Here is a 15,517-nt window from a genome sequence, read left to right as displayed (position 1 = left end):
ATTATAACAGACTTTGTATATAGTCATTGCTTATTAAATACTTGTTTAACAAATAACCATTAGAAATATTTCTTGAATAAACGATTTTTTTCAAAAGGAAAATTACTTTCTTGTTGTGTATGTTTTTCTATGATTATAAAATAATTCATAGTCATTGAAAAAATTCACAATACTCAGAAAAGTATAAAAATAAAAATAATCTCTAATCTCATCAGTTAGAGAAAAATAATTTTTATTTCGGAGTATATGTTTCTAGGCTTTTATATACTAATTCTTGATTTATAAATTTTCTATAAAAAGAGTAATTTTATACATACTATAAATTGAATCATTCTCAACCAAATTTATCTATGGTTAATAACTTTAGTTCATCTGGAAAGGAGTTTGGAGAGAAGGCAGCAAATTCAATTGTTTCATATTGTTGGTGAATTCAAAGTTTTCCCAACAAAAAACACTCTCTTTATAACAATGTAGAAAAGAAAGAAAACTATTTTATTATTGAGTAGCAGAACCAAGTACATGCATACAGGTAGACTAAAAGTGATTAGAAAGTCAGGATGAAATTTTGCACTATTTATGTAACCAAGTAGATAAAATTCTTTTGCACTGTTTATAGCCAGTATGTAATATGTTCCCTTAGATCATTGATGTTCTGTTTTTTCATAAAAGGACTGGAAAGCACAATTTGCTGTTACATTCAAAACTTTCCATACCTTCCTTCATAAAGTTCACCCTATGCTCAGTTAAAAATTGAGGTAAATATTGTTTAATTAATTGTCCTTATCTGAAAGCATAGTGAAAGTTTTCTTGTCTTCTTGAGAAGAAATAGTTACAGCTAAGACAGGCACATTGGTTAAGTTCTTAAGGTGTCAGGGAGCCCGGAGTTCCAGCTTTCTGGGTGTTTATATTACAAAAGGGATGGAGCCCAGACACTTGAAGGTATCCCTGGATTGTAAAGCTGGTAATGGTTTTATTTACTTTCTGGAGAGTTTTATTTATATTCATTCAGTTTAGGGAAAAGACATTGGCTCATCATTTCCAAAGAAATACTCTAAATGGGGATAGAGAAAGGAGTATTTTTCAGCTTATAAAGAGAAAAAAGCTTTATTTACCCTTACATTATACACAATTCACAAGAAGATGCAATTATCTCTGGAATTATTTTTTGATTGCTTGAAATAAACAATAGGCTTTTTTGGTCAGAAGAAGTGGCTGATTTCTCAGTATTAATCTGATTTCAAAGTAGCCTTGCTTTACTTTCACTTTCAGTCTCACTTATATTAATAGAAAATGAAGTTTCAAAGTTTGTCCTGAAACTGATGATAGAATTTGACATTCATGAAAAAGATGGGGATGAACTCTAGAATTTATTGTTGATAAAATATTAATCAGACAGACTGAGTTGGGGAAGGCAAGAAGAGAAACAGGCAGAATTGGTACATTCTTGCCCAATTTCCTTCAGATTAGAGTTTAAAATAACCATAAATTCTACTGACACACTGACTAGCTATTTTAGGATCTGAGTCTATTTTCCTAAAAATGTAGGTAAGAATCTTAATTTTAGATTAGGCTTTAAGTTTTTAAACTATTTCAGAAAAAAATTAAAATATTATCAGATGACCATGGCATTGAAGAAGTAGCAGCAAAGGACATGTTCATTTTTTTTCTTTGTTTTGGGGAGAACATATTTATAATTATAGCCCTCAACTGGTCTTTTTATTAATGTAAAGACTTCTCCCAGAAGATTTTTTAAAATTTAAATATATATGTAATAGAGAAACAGAAAAATTGCTTTGATCAAACATATACAGTAGATGAAATATCAAAAAATGCACACAATCCTGAATAGGTAAAATATGAACATTTGGAGTTATCAGTATTGTTAATTTAAGCCATTTTGGTAGGTGTGTACTACAATATCATAGTGATGTTAACTTGCATTTCTTTTATGATTTATATTAGACCCTTTTCTAATGTTTATGGTTATTTGGACTTTTTTTTTTTTTTTTTGAAGTGCCTAAGTCCTTACTCATTCTTCTATTGAGCACTCTGTCTTTATAGAAGTTATTTATATATTCTGTATATGGATCATTTATTGTTTATATGTGTCTGTTCACACATGTAGCTTGCTTTTTCCCTCAATGATATCTTTTGAAAAACAAAATATTTTAATTTTAGTATAGTCAAATTTGTTAATCTTTACAATTGTGTTAAGTATATTTTGTGCCCTAAAAAAATCTTTCCCTGTCTTCAAACACCTGAAAATATTCTTCCATATTATTTTCTAGAGGTGATTTGTTTTACCTTTTCTATTTAATTCTACAATCCTTCTGAAATTGCTTTTTGTGTATGGTATAGAGTAGGAGTCATTTTCTTGTTTTTCTTATGCATATCTGATTGACCAAGGACCATTTATTTAAAAGATTATCATTTCTTCCTACAACAGTTTTAAATGATCCCTGATTGGCCCTCATGCTCCTAGATTTGGGAATAATGGATAATATTTTAAATGAGCATCCAACATAGCTCTAGCATTACAATTTGTTTAGTTTACCCTTGCCGTTTTTGTTCCCACTGATTTCAGTCCTCCCATATAGTAGTTTATCTGTAACTCTCTTCAACTAAAGACTAGGTTCCATTTAAGATAAAGATCATTTTTATTATTATTTATATCATATTGATGTTTATTTGTATCTATTTTCCCAGATGGAAACTCTGAGATGCAGAATGCAATGAAAAGAAAAAAGGAATAAATATGTGTGAAAACATAAATTTGAAAAAAAAAACTAAAGGAACATTCAATGTTTAAAATAATATTGTTCACAGAGTTTAAAATATCTACAGAATTAAAGAGCAGAACGACAAGAATATATAAGTTGAGAGAGAGTTAAATGGAGCAAAGTATCTAAGATCCCTGCATTCTCTCGGAGGAGGATAAATGTACAGATTAATTTTGATAAATCCAAAATATGAACAATGTAATTCCCCCAGTAACCACTAGATTAATTGAATTATAGTGAATAACTTCCAGATAATGGATGAAGTGGGTAGAATGATTAAAAATCATAAGTCTAAAAGAGAAATCAAAGGAGAAAAGAAGAATCAGAATAGGGAGAACGAATACAAAGCACATAAGAACATAATATATTTAAATACAAAATTAGATCCAACATAAATATTCTAAATCTGCACTATCCGATCTGGCGGCCACTAGCCATATTTGCCTGTTGAAGACTTGAAATGAGAATAGTCAAATTGAGATGTACTGTAAGTGTGGAATATGCTTCAGATTTTGCAGGCTTAGTAAAACAAAAAAGTGTAAGATATTTCATTAATAGCTGTTTATATTGATTAGATGTTGAAATAATATACTGGAACATATTGGGTTAAATAAATTATATTATTTAAATCTGTTTCACCTGTCTTTTTAATTCTCTTAAAATAACTACTTGAAATTTAAAAATTATATGTGTGTCTTATATTATATTTCTACTAGACAGTGCTGATCTAAATGCTCCAGAAAATACCTATATTCTTTGGATAAAAAGATAAAACCAAATTCTACAGTGTAGAAAAATAAAAGAATAAAAAAAGATGTATCATATAAATACTACCTAAAATAAAGCTGGAGTTGCTTTATTAATATTAGATAAAATGAACTTTAAGGCCAAAAGGATTACTAGAGATAAAGATAGTAATTTCATAATGATAAATGCTTCAATTTGCTTAAAATACATAAAACATTTAAACTTGAGTTAAATTTAAATGCATATATAAAACAAAAGCTGAGAAAATAGAAGAGAAATCCACAATCATAGTTGGCGATTTGACCACAATTATCTCAGTAACTTCTAGAATAAGCAAACCAAAAAAAGTTTTAAAGAATTGTGAACAACATGATTAACAAAACTGAACTAATGAATATCCATAGAACACTACTTCCAACATGTGCAAGGTATTAATACTTTAAAGCACACAAGGAGTATTCTTAACCTCTGACTGCATAATAAAATAAGTAATATAAGTCTTATTCAAAATATGGAAGTCAGACAGTACGTTCTCTGACCAGATGAAATAATGTTAGAAATCAAGATAATTAGAAAACCTACCCTAAGTTAAGAAATATATTTCTAAGTAACCCATAGTTCAAGTAAGAAATTACAATAGAAATAGAAAAGTTTCTGAACTAAATGAAATGAAAATATTACATTTGAACTGTGCAGGATGCAATTAAAGCAATATTTATAGGAAAGTGTAGAGGGATAAACACACATATTAGAAAAGAAGATAAAAAATTAATATAAGTAGCTCGCTCTCTCTGTCTCTCTGTCTCTCTGTCTCTGTCTCTCTGTCTCTGTCTCTCTCTCTCTCTCTTCCTTTGGAGACAGTGAAGAACAGAGAAATATGTGGTTTTAATCAAACAGATTTTAAAGTTTGAATACCACTTAATGATTTGCTAGCTTTGTGTAACTCAATGGCTTTACATGGATGTATTTCTTACCTTCTCTCTCTTTTTCCTCCTTGGACAATGGAAATAATAATTACTCTATGTCATAAAGCAATATTATGAGTCTTAAATTAGACATGGAAAGAGTTTAACTAGAAAGTAATCTATAAATAAGAAACATTGTTATTGTTGTTTACTTAGCAAACGCAGAAGTATTAAGAGAAATGGTCGATAGCATGGGTTCTGGAGCAGGACTTTTTCAGTTTAAATCTTACTTAGTAGCTCTTTGATTTTAACAAGTCATTATGAAAGCAACCTTAGTGCCCATCAATAGATTATTGGATAAAGAAGTTGTGGTACATATGTACAATGGAATATTACTCAGCCATAAAAAAATTAAATCTTACCATTTGCAGCAACATGGATGGACCTAGAGGGGATTACGCTAAGCAAAATAAGTCAGAGAAAAACAAATACCATATTATTTTTCTTATATGTGGAATCTGAAGAATAAAATAAACAAACAAACTGAAAACAGCCTCATCAATATAGAGAACAAACTGGTGAATACCAAATGGGAAGGGGGGGCTGTATGAAAAAGTGAAGAGATTAAGAAGTACAAATTGGTAGTTGCAAAATAGTCACAGGGATGTGAAGTACAGTATAGAAAATATAGTCAATAATATTCTAATAACCATGTATAGTGCCAGGTGGGTACTAGACTAATCAGGGGATCACTTCACAAATTATATAAATGTGTAACCATTGTGCTGTATACTTGAAACTAATATAATATAATATTGAATGTCAACTCTAATTAAAAAATAAAAAATAGAAAAAATAAATTGTTAAATCTCTCTGTAACACTATGGTAAAAGTATTCGTAATAAGGATAAAAAGGATAATCTATGTAAAGAAGTTGTAGCTGGTTCTGGATCATATGTGCAAAAAAATGGAAATTTGACTTTATTAGTATTTATTAGTTGCTAAAAGTGCCAAAACCTGGATTAGGCACTAAGAAGTCCAGCCTGTATACGTGGTTACCCCCTCAGGGAGCTTATAATACTGGCTGAACATGAGTAACCAGGTCCATTGTGAATGAGTCTGATATTCCAGGCAGTTGGACCTGGAAAAATGTTATATGACGTTTCCTCGTCATCATGCTTGCCCATAATCATGAAATAAATGACATTACAATTAACCCTTGAACAACATGGGATTAGAAACACCAGCTCAGTAGAAAATCCATGTATAACTTAAGTCGGCCCTCCACATCCACAGATGCCCAACCACAGATCAAAATTCTGTTTCAATACCTGGTTAGTTGCGTCTTCCTTTACTGATTGCATCCTTTGGCATGAAAAGCTTTCTATTTTGATTTAACTCTAATTGTCTACTTTGCTTTTGTTGCCTGTGTTTTTGGTATCAGATCCAAAAAACCATTGCCAAGGCCAACGTCAAGAAGTTTTTCCCCTGTTTTCTCCCAGCAGTTTTAGTATTCAAGTCATACATTTAAGTATTTAATCCATTTTTGGTTGATTTTTTTGTGTGGCATAAGATAAAAGTCCAATTTTATTCTTTTACTTGTGGATATCGTGTTTTCCCAGCACCATTTGCTGAAAAGGCTATTCTTTCCCCATTGTCTATTTTTAGCACACTTTCAAAGATCAGTTGACCATATATGTAGGGGTTTATTTCTTGGCTCTCTATTCTGCTCTGTTGGACTATATGTCTATTTTTATGGCAGCACCATACTGTTTTGATTACCATAGCTTTGTAGCATATTTTGAAATCAGGAAGAGTGATACATCCTGCTTTGTTCTTCTTTCTCAAGATTCTTTTTACCTTCGTGGTATTTTATGGTTAAATACAAATTTTTGGATTGTTTGTTCTATTGATTTGTTCTATTGATTTGTTCTATTGTTTGTTCTATGTAAAAAATGGCATTGGAATTTTGAGAGGAATTCACTGAATCTATAGATCCCTTTGGATAGTAGGGGCATTTTAACAATATTAATTCTTTCGATCCATGAACATAGAACATCTTTCCATTTCTTCGTGTCTTCAATTTCTTTTATCAACATCTTATAGCTTTCCGTGTGTAAGTCTCACTTTCTTGGTTAAATTTATTCCTAAATAGTTTATTCTTTTTGTTACTATTATAAATGGGATCATTTTCTTAATTTCTCTTTCTGATAATTCATTCTTAGTGTATAGAAATGCAACTGATTTTTGTATGCTGATTTTGTGTCCTGCAAATTTATTGATTTCATTTATTAGCTCTAATAGTTTTTTTTGTTGAGTCTTTAGGGTTTTCTATGTATATTATCATGGCCTTCCATTCCTTTACCTGGTAATTTACATTTGGAGCTCTCTTTCATGCGCTAGTTCTTGCGGGACTTACTTTGCTAGGACCACCTATTCAAATAAAAACATTGCTCTGACTGAAACATGACATATGAATTGTATGTCCTCCCCCAAGGGAAAGTAGATGAAGAAATAGTTTCTATGATTTTCTTATTATAGTTGAGTGGTGTTTGAGGACTAGTTAAGACCACACTGTGTCATTGATGGATTCCTTCCAGCATGACTTGTGAAGTTATGGCAAGGTGACTTCTCAATTTGGGGATGGTAATACAATGGGAAGCTGGATATAAAGCCTCCCATAATCCACATGCTCAAACGGGAGACTACCCAAAAAACACTTGTGAGTATAGTAGATTTTCCTGAAGATGTAGGTGGGGAAAGATACCTTTCTTCTTAAGCTTTTTTTTTTTTTTCAGCATAACTCTAAGGGGAACCACAAACCATTAACTCCACAGTGACCCAGCCCAGTCTTTTTCTACCTTGTTGGCTCTCTTGTCTCTTCTCCAGTATTCTGCTTTCTTTCTTCTACTGACTACTTTGCTTTTAAAATCAAACAAAATTTCTCTAACAAAGAAATTTAAGTTGTTCTTTATGACTTAGGTTTCAACAATACTTAGATTCTGAGAGTCACCTCTGTACTCCAATAGGCATTTCAAAGTCTTTTTATATACATATACATTTCTCTCACTGTCGAAAATTTGGGGGCCAGATATTAAAATAATCAACTTTATTTGACTTTTTTGTACATTATTTCAGTTGCTACAAGTGAAAAGGAGTATGTGAAAACTGTTAGAGTTGCAAATAATGCACAGACATCATGGCTTTGGAAATCCTGTGCCAAATATGACACGAGGAGACAGAGGAATGTAGTTTAAATTAAATTAGGCAATTTTGAGGGATCTACAGTTTAGGTGAAATTCTAGCCAAGCAGCAGCCGCACATGACATGAAATTATTCTGGTCCATGATATGGCTTTAGCATTAGTGGAAGAATGTCGGATCTGGAGTCACCTTCAGGAAAAGTGGTTTATTTAGTTATCAAATGTTTTTCATGCAGTCTACTATGGATTTAGATTTTTTTAAAAGACATTGTCATTTTTCTATAGCAGAAAAGAAAGATTTCCTGGAAATTATTCTATTATAAAAGTAACTCTTTATTGCTTTTAGTTTCACTCAGAATTACAATAAAAGGAAAAATTCAAATAGCCTTGATGTAAAAGATTGTTTTCCTGGCTGGAAAACTTATATACAAAGCCCTTTTCAAACATAATAACTGGAAGTGTGTGCAATTTAGAGGAAACAAGTGGGAGCAGGGGATATGTTTGAGAGTATCAGCACTTTCTTTTTGTGTTTTTAGGAGAAAGCACAAGGCAGTCAGTTCTTTTAAATTTTCTACAAGCAGGCTGGACATTTTAGAAAGCTTCAGGTAGTCCTTTGCCAAAGATGATCTCATGGTCAAATATTACCGGTAGCCCTTTGCCAAAGCTGATCTCAAGGTCAAATGTTACTGGTAGAAAGTCCATGTACCTGACATTTCAAAAGGCCAAAACTCAAAAGGAGTTTGGAGTAAGGAAATGTTTATTGATTGAGAAGGCTCCAGCTAAGGAGATGGGAGCCCTAGTAGTTCCTCAAATTCCTCCTGAAGGAGTTAAGAGTTCAGGCATCTTTTATGTCAAGGGAAAGGGAAATGAGAAAGGCTGTTTTTGTAAAACTCAAGCCTCAAACAGAATTACTTTAATGGTTAGCATGTCCTTATGCCAGACTAAGCAGAGCTATTGTCCTGAAGGTCATGGGAACAACACAGGCTTGAACAAAGTGAAATCAGAGAGGGAGCATTTCACTCTGTTACAGAAAGTCATTGGGTTTGCTCCTCTTTCGTGCATTCTCAATACATTAATCAAAGAGGTTAAAAAATTACTGTGATAAATTTCACATAACATAAAATTGGTTAGGATGCCTAATCAAAAGATAGCTCAGGAGAGCCTGAGTAACGTTTGGTCAGTGAGAGAATCTTTCTCACTCCTCAAAGTGTGCAGTCTTAGGCATGCACGCAGTCACCCAGGGATGACTGGTTTCAGTAGGGCTCTCTTTGATTGTCTTTCTAAGTTGTTTTCTTGTGTTGATTTCACACTCAATTCTTAGAGTCCAGTTGATTACTCTTTTGTTTTCAAATAGTCCCTGGGGTATAAATTGATCCACAGTCTCATACGACTATTTTAGGATGGTATAGTTTCGAGGCCAGTCTTTGAGGTTCGTTCTGACTCCACGTCCCCCCAGAGAAGTGGAATTGCTGGCTCATATGGTAGTTCCATTTTTAAATTTTGAGAAACCTTCACACTGTTTGTCATCGTGGCTATATCACTGTACAATCCTCCAACTGTGTATGAGAGTTTTCTATCCTCTACATCCTTGCCAACACTTGTTGTTTATTGACTTTTTGATAGTAGTCATTCTGACAGGTGTGAAGTGATATCTCATTATAGTTCTGATTTGCATTTCCTTTATGATTAGTGATGTTGAACATCTTTTCATGTGTGTGTTGGCCATCTGTATGTCCTCTAAAAGAAATGTCTATTCAGGTCTTCTGCCCATTTTTTAATTGGATTGTTTGTGTTTTCGATGTTGAGCTGTATGAGTTCTTTATATATTTTAGATATTAACCGTTTATTGAATGCATCATTTGCAAATATCTTCTACCATTCAGTAGGTTTACCTTTGTTTTATTGATGTTTTCCTTAACTGTGCAAAAGCTTTTTAGTTTGATGTAGTACTATTTGTTTATTTTTGCTTTTCTTGTCTTTGCCCTAGGAGACATATCCAAAAAATTATTGCTAAGAGAAATGTCCAAGAGTTTACATCTTTGTTTTCTTCTAGGAGTTTGATGGTTTCATTTGTCTTTAATTCATTTTGAGTTTATTTTTGTATAAGTAGTCTGGTTTCATTTTTTGCATGTATCTGTCCAGTATTCCTAACACCATTTATTGAAGGACTGTCTTTGCCTCATCGTATATTCTTGCCTCCTTTGTCATAAATTAACTAACCATGTAAACATAGGTTTATTTCTGTCACTGAAATCCTTACATTTTTAATTTACCTTATTGGGTGCTGCATTTTTATGAACTATTCTTGAGAATACTTACAGTTTGATCCTTTCGGGTTGATTTTTAGAATTATAGGCAGGATCTGAATAGTGCTCAGTTTAGGGTTAATTATTCTCTAATTCTGAGGCAAGATCCTTCTGTGTCCTCTTCCCAAGGCCACATGACATGAAGTTTTCTAATCTCACCAGTGGGAACAAGCACTGTCGCCATCGATGAACCTACATTGACACTTCATAATCACCTCAGATCACTAGGCATTAGATTCTCACAGGAGTGCGAACTCTATTGCGAACTACGTATGCCAGGGATTTAGGTTGCCACGCTCCTTACGTGAATCTAATGCCTGACCATCTGAGGTGTAGCTGAGGTGGTGATGCTAGCACTGGAGAGTGGCTCCAAATACAGACTAACATTAACAGACAGGTGTGACTGCACAGAGACCATAATAAATCAATTGCTTACAGACTCATATCAAAACTCTATCAGTGAGTGGCAAAAGACAATTAAGCTGCATCTAGTGGCAGGCTTTATAGTGGCAAGTGAGTTGATGTACTTCAATTGTACAGCTGCATCTGGTGGCATCCGATTTTGCATTATGGTGAGTTGTATAATTATTTCATTATATGTTACAATGTAATTATAATAGAAATAAAGTGCACAATAAATGTAATGCTCTTAAATCATCCTGAAACTATCCCCTTCCCTATCCCAGTCTATGGAAAAACTGTCTTCCATGAAAGCGGTCCCTGGTGCCAAAAAGGTTGGGAACTGCTGTCTTATAGTACTCACAAAAGTCAACTCAAGATAAATTAAAGACTTAAGTGTAAGACCCGAAACCGTAAAATTCCTAGCAAAAAGCATAAGGAAATATATTTTATATAAAATATTAAAAACACATTTAAATAGTTTATATAATTTATATATTTTATTTATATATTCTGAAATATTATTCAGCCTTAAAAAAGGAGATCCCACCATTTGCAACAGCATGGATGAACCTAGAAGACATTATGTTAAGTGAAATAAGCCAAGCACAAAAAGAAAAAAAAAAAAACACTGCATAATCTTTTTATAGAGGATCTAAAAAGTCAAACACATACAAGCAGAGAGTAGAAAAGTGGGTACAAGAGGTGGGGAAGGGGGGCAAATAGGGAACTGTTGGTCAAACAAAGCTACAGTTAGGAAAGATGGAAAAGTAAAAATCTAATGTACAGTATGATGTCTATATTTAATAATACTGTATTAAAACTGAAAAGAAAGTAGATTTCAGGTGCTCCTATCACACTCAAAAAATGGAAACCATGTGAGGAGAAGATATATTAATTAGCTTGACTGTAGTAATCATTTCACTATGTGTATGTTCATCAAATCATCAGGTTGTAAAGCATAAATATATACAATTTTTATATTTAAAAAAGGTATCTGGGCAATGCAAGTAGAAAGATGACTTAAGAAAGAAAGAAAAATAAATGCTAGAGATAGAACCCACTGTAACAGAAGTGGAAAATGCCTTTGATGGGCTTACTGGTAGACTAGATATGACTGAGAAAAGAACCTCCAAGCATGAGGATATATCACCAGAGCAAAGCCAGTGGCACCATTTAGCCAAGGAACTTGTGGTGTTGGTCAGCTTGAGTCAAAACCACAACAGGCCTTGCTAAGCTTGGAGATGTTTCTCCTCTGAGCAGACAGGGTAGCTAATTCATAGTCCCAAGCACTGATGCATGTGATTCCTGGCCTGTCTCGACCAGAAAGCCTGACTGGAACAGCTGGGAGGCCAATCAGTGCCAGCCCACACAGACCAGACAGGGGAGCTAATTAATAACACCACACACTGCCGAGTGTAACTCCTGGCTCTACAACCAGAAAGCCTGACCAGAACACCTGGAAAGCTGCATAGCCCATTTACACTTCAACAGAGAATACAACAGACAGAGGTAATCATCTACAGAGCAAAGCCAGTGGACCCGTGTGACCAGGGAACTTGGGGCACAGGTCAGTTTGAGTCAAGACCTCAAAGATCCTGCTGGCTGTGACTGGTTTTCCCATTCTGCCCAGACAAGGAAACTACTTCATAGTCCTGCCCATTGTTGAATACAGCCTTCAGCCCCCTAACCAGGGAACCTAATCAAGCCCATCAAATAACCCTGCCTTCAGTAGCACTTGAATAGAAAGCATACAGCAACACCAGTGGCCCAGCCTGACCCAGGAATTAAGGCCACAGTCTTACCTGTTTCAGTTACTGAAACAATAGACCATGAAGGGCTGGGTGCTGATTCTATTGTTCTACCAGAGTTAAGAAAGCTAATTCGAAGCCTGGTCTTCTACTGTACCAAGTCCTGACCATACTGGAAGCCTGACCAGAGAACCCAACAATACACAAAGCCCATCCTAAGCCTACCTTGGGGAGGAAACCAAGCCCGCAATACTATCCAACTGTTCTGAGCCAGCAGCACTCCCCATCAACCTCAGACCTTGGGCACGGCCTCACCCCAAAACAAACCCTGATAGTAAGCTCCACCTACACAAATATGTTTTCAGCAGACACATCCAGAAACCTAAACTGTACTGACTGATGAAGAAATGTCTCTACCAAAGTAATATCTGAGAAAGGAGGCAGCTTACTCAAATGCACAAACACAAATGTAAGGAGTCAAAAATCATGAAAAATCAGGTAAATATGACACCATGAATAAAAACTAATAAAGCTCCAATAACTGACCCTAAATAAATGGAGATCTACAATCTGTCATAAGTGGAATTCAAAATAATCCTCTTAAATAAGTTTAGTGAAATACAAGAACACAGAGACAACTAAACAAAGTTAGGTGGACAATGCTTGAACAAAACAAAAAGTTCAACAAAGAAAAGACAACATCGAAAAACAAACAGAAATTCTAGGTCTGAAAAATACAATAATTTAACTGCAAATTTCAATGGAGAACTCCAAAATCAGACCAAGTCATACAGAAGAAGAAAGAATCAGTGACTGAGAAAACAGAACATTTGAAATATCCAGTCAGAGGACAAAAAAAAAAAAGAATAAAGTTAAAAGAGTGGAGAAACTATGAGACTTACGAAACACAATAAAAAGAAAAATATTAACCTTATGGGAATTCCAGAAGGAGATGAGAAATAGAGAGAGATAGAAAGTGTATTTAAATTAATAATGGCTGAAAACCTTCCAAAGCTGGGGAGACAAATGGATGTCCAGATCCATGAGACCCAAAAGATTTCAAATAGGTGAAGCCCAGATGGGTCTACACCAAGATGCATTATAAATAGTCAGAAGTCAAAAACAGAAAAGAATTTGAAAGAAACAAGAGAAAAGAGAGAAGTTACATAAAAAGTAACCACTATAAGACTATTGAAGAGCTTCTCAACAGAAACGTTGCAGGCTGGCAGACAATGGGATGATGTATTTAAAATATTGAAAGAAGAAAACTGACAACCATTAATTCTATACCTGGTAAAGCTGTCCACACAGATGAGATGAAAGACTTTCCTGAACAAACAAGAGCTGAGGGAATTGATCACCACTAGACCTGCCTTACAAGACATGCTAAAGAGATTTCTTTGTGTGAAAGTAAAAGGATGTTAATTAACATCACAAACTATAACGAGTTACTGTAAAACTCATTGGCAATGGTAAACATATAGTCAAAATTAGATTCTGTAATATGATAATGGTGGTGAGTAATTCACTTACAACTGTAGCTAAAAGTTAAAAAATCAAATGTAATAACTTTACTGAAGTAAAGTTGTTATCAGTTTAAAATAGGGTATTATAATCTTATATTTTATGAAGCCTCGTGGTAACCACAGAAAAAAATACAAAAAAAAGTAAAAGCTTACCAATACCAAAAGAGATGAAAACATGAAAGAAGACAGCAGAATAAAAGAGCAAGAAAAAAATGGATATGCAAATAACCCAATAAAGGTAGGGTAGCTAGACTTATATTAGACAAAATATATTTTAAATTAAAATTAGTAAGAAGAGACAAAGAAGGTCATTATATACTGATAAAAGGAACAATCTATCAAAAGGTGATAACAATTGTAAATATTTATGCACCCAACATCAGAGCACCTAAATATATAAAGCAATAAGTAACAGAACTAAAAGGAGTAATAACAGCAATACAATAAAACTTGGAAACTTCAATACCTACTCTCAATATTAAATAATAGATCCTCCAGACAAAAAATCAAAAAGTAAACATTGGATTTGAACAACAATATAGATCATAGAGACCTAACAGATATATACAGAACCTTCTATCTGACAACAACAAAATACACATTCTTCTCAAGCACACATGGAAGACTTGCTAGGATAGACAATATGTTAGGTCACAAAACGTGTCTTAGCAAATTCAAGAAAACTGAAGTCATACCAAGTGTCTTCTCTGACCACAATGGTATGAACCTAGAAAAAAATATCATGAGGACAACTGGAAAACTCACAAATACATGGCAATTAACACTCTCCTTAACAACCAATGGATTAGAAAGGAAATTGAAGATGAAATACAAAATATATGGAAACAAACAAATTTTGAAATACAAATATCAAAATTATGGGATGCATCAATAGCCAGTCTAAGAGGGACCTTCATAGCAATAAATGTCCATAAAGAAACAAGAAATATCGCAAATAAACAACCCAAATCTACACCTCAAAAAAACTACATAAAGAACAAACTCGGCCTAAAGTTAACAGAAAGAAGGAAATAAGAACGATTAGAACAAAAATAAATGAAACGGAGAACAGAAAAAAAGGGAAAAGATTAATAAGAGTTTTTTCTTTGAAAAGATAAACAAAATAGACAACTTTAGCTAGACTAACCAAGAAAAAAAGAGATAAAATCCAAGTCAAAATTATAAATCAAAGAGGAGATGTCACAACTGATACCACAAATATACAAAGGTTCATAATAAGCTACTAAAAACAAGTATACATAAAAAAACTGCACAACCTAAAAAATTGGAAAATTTCTCGAAAACACACAACCTACCAAGACCAAAATTTTCTAAGGAATAGAAAATCTGAACAGCCAATTACTTTCTTAAAAGGAGATTGAAATGATAATTCAAAATCTCTAAAAGAAGGAAAATCCTGGACCTGATAACTACACTAGTGTATTCTATCTATGCCAATCCTTCTCAAACACTTCCACAAAATCTAAGAGGAGAAAACACCTCTGAACTCATTTAAAGGTCAGGAATTACCCTGATATCAAAGCCAGGAAAAGACACTACAAGAAAAAAAAAACAAAAAAACTATAGGCCAATATCATTGATAAATATAGATGCAAAAATTCTTAATAAAATACTAGAAAAGTGTATTCAGTGGCACGCTATAAAAATATTCACCATGATCAAGAGGAATATATGTACCTAGACTATAAGGATGGTTTAACATACTCAAATCATGATAGAAACTCTTAACAAACTAGTTAGAGAAGAAGCATACCCAAACATAATAAAGGCCACATAGGACAAACCCACAACAAACACTATACTCATGGTGAGAGGTTGAAAGCTTTCCCTCTATGATCAAGAACAAGACAAGGTGCTCAATTTCACCACTCCTAGCCAGC

This window comes from Pteropus medius, unplaced genomic scaffold (genome assembly GCF_902729225.1).
Source record: "Pteropus medius unplaced genomic scaffold, Ma_sr-lr_union100, whole genome shotgun sequence".
Lineage (NCBI taxonomy): Eukaryota > Metazoa > Chordata > Mammalia > Chiroptera > Pteropodidae > Pteropus > Pteropus medius.
This window is presented reverse-complemented; position numbering follows the sequence as displayed.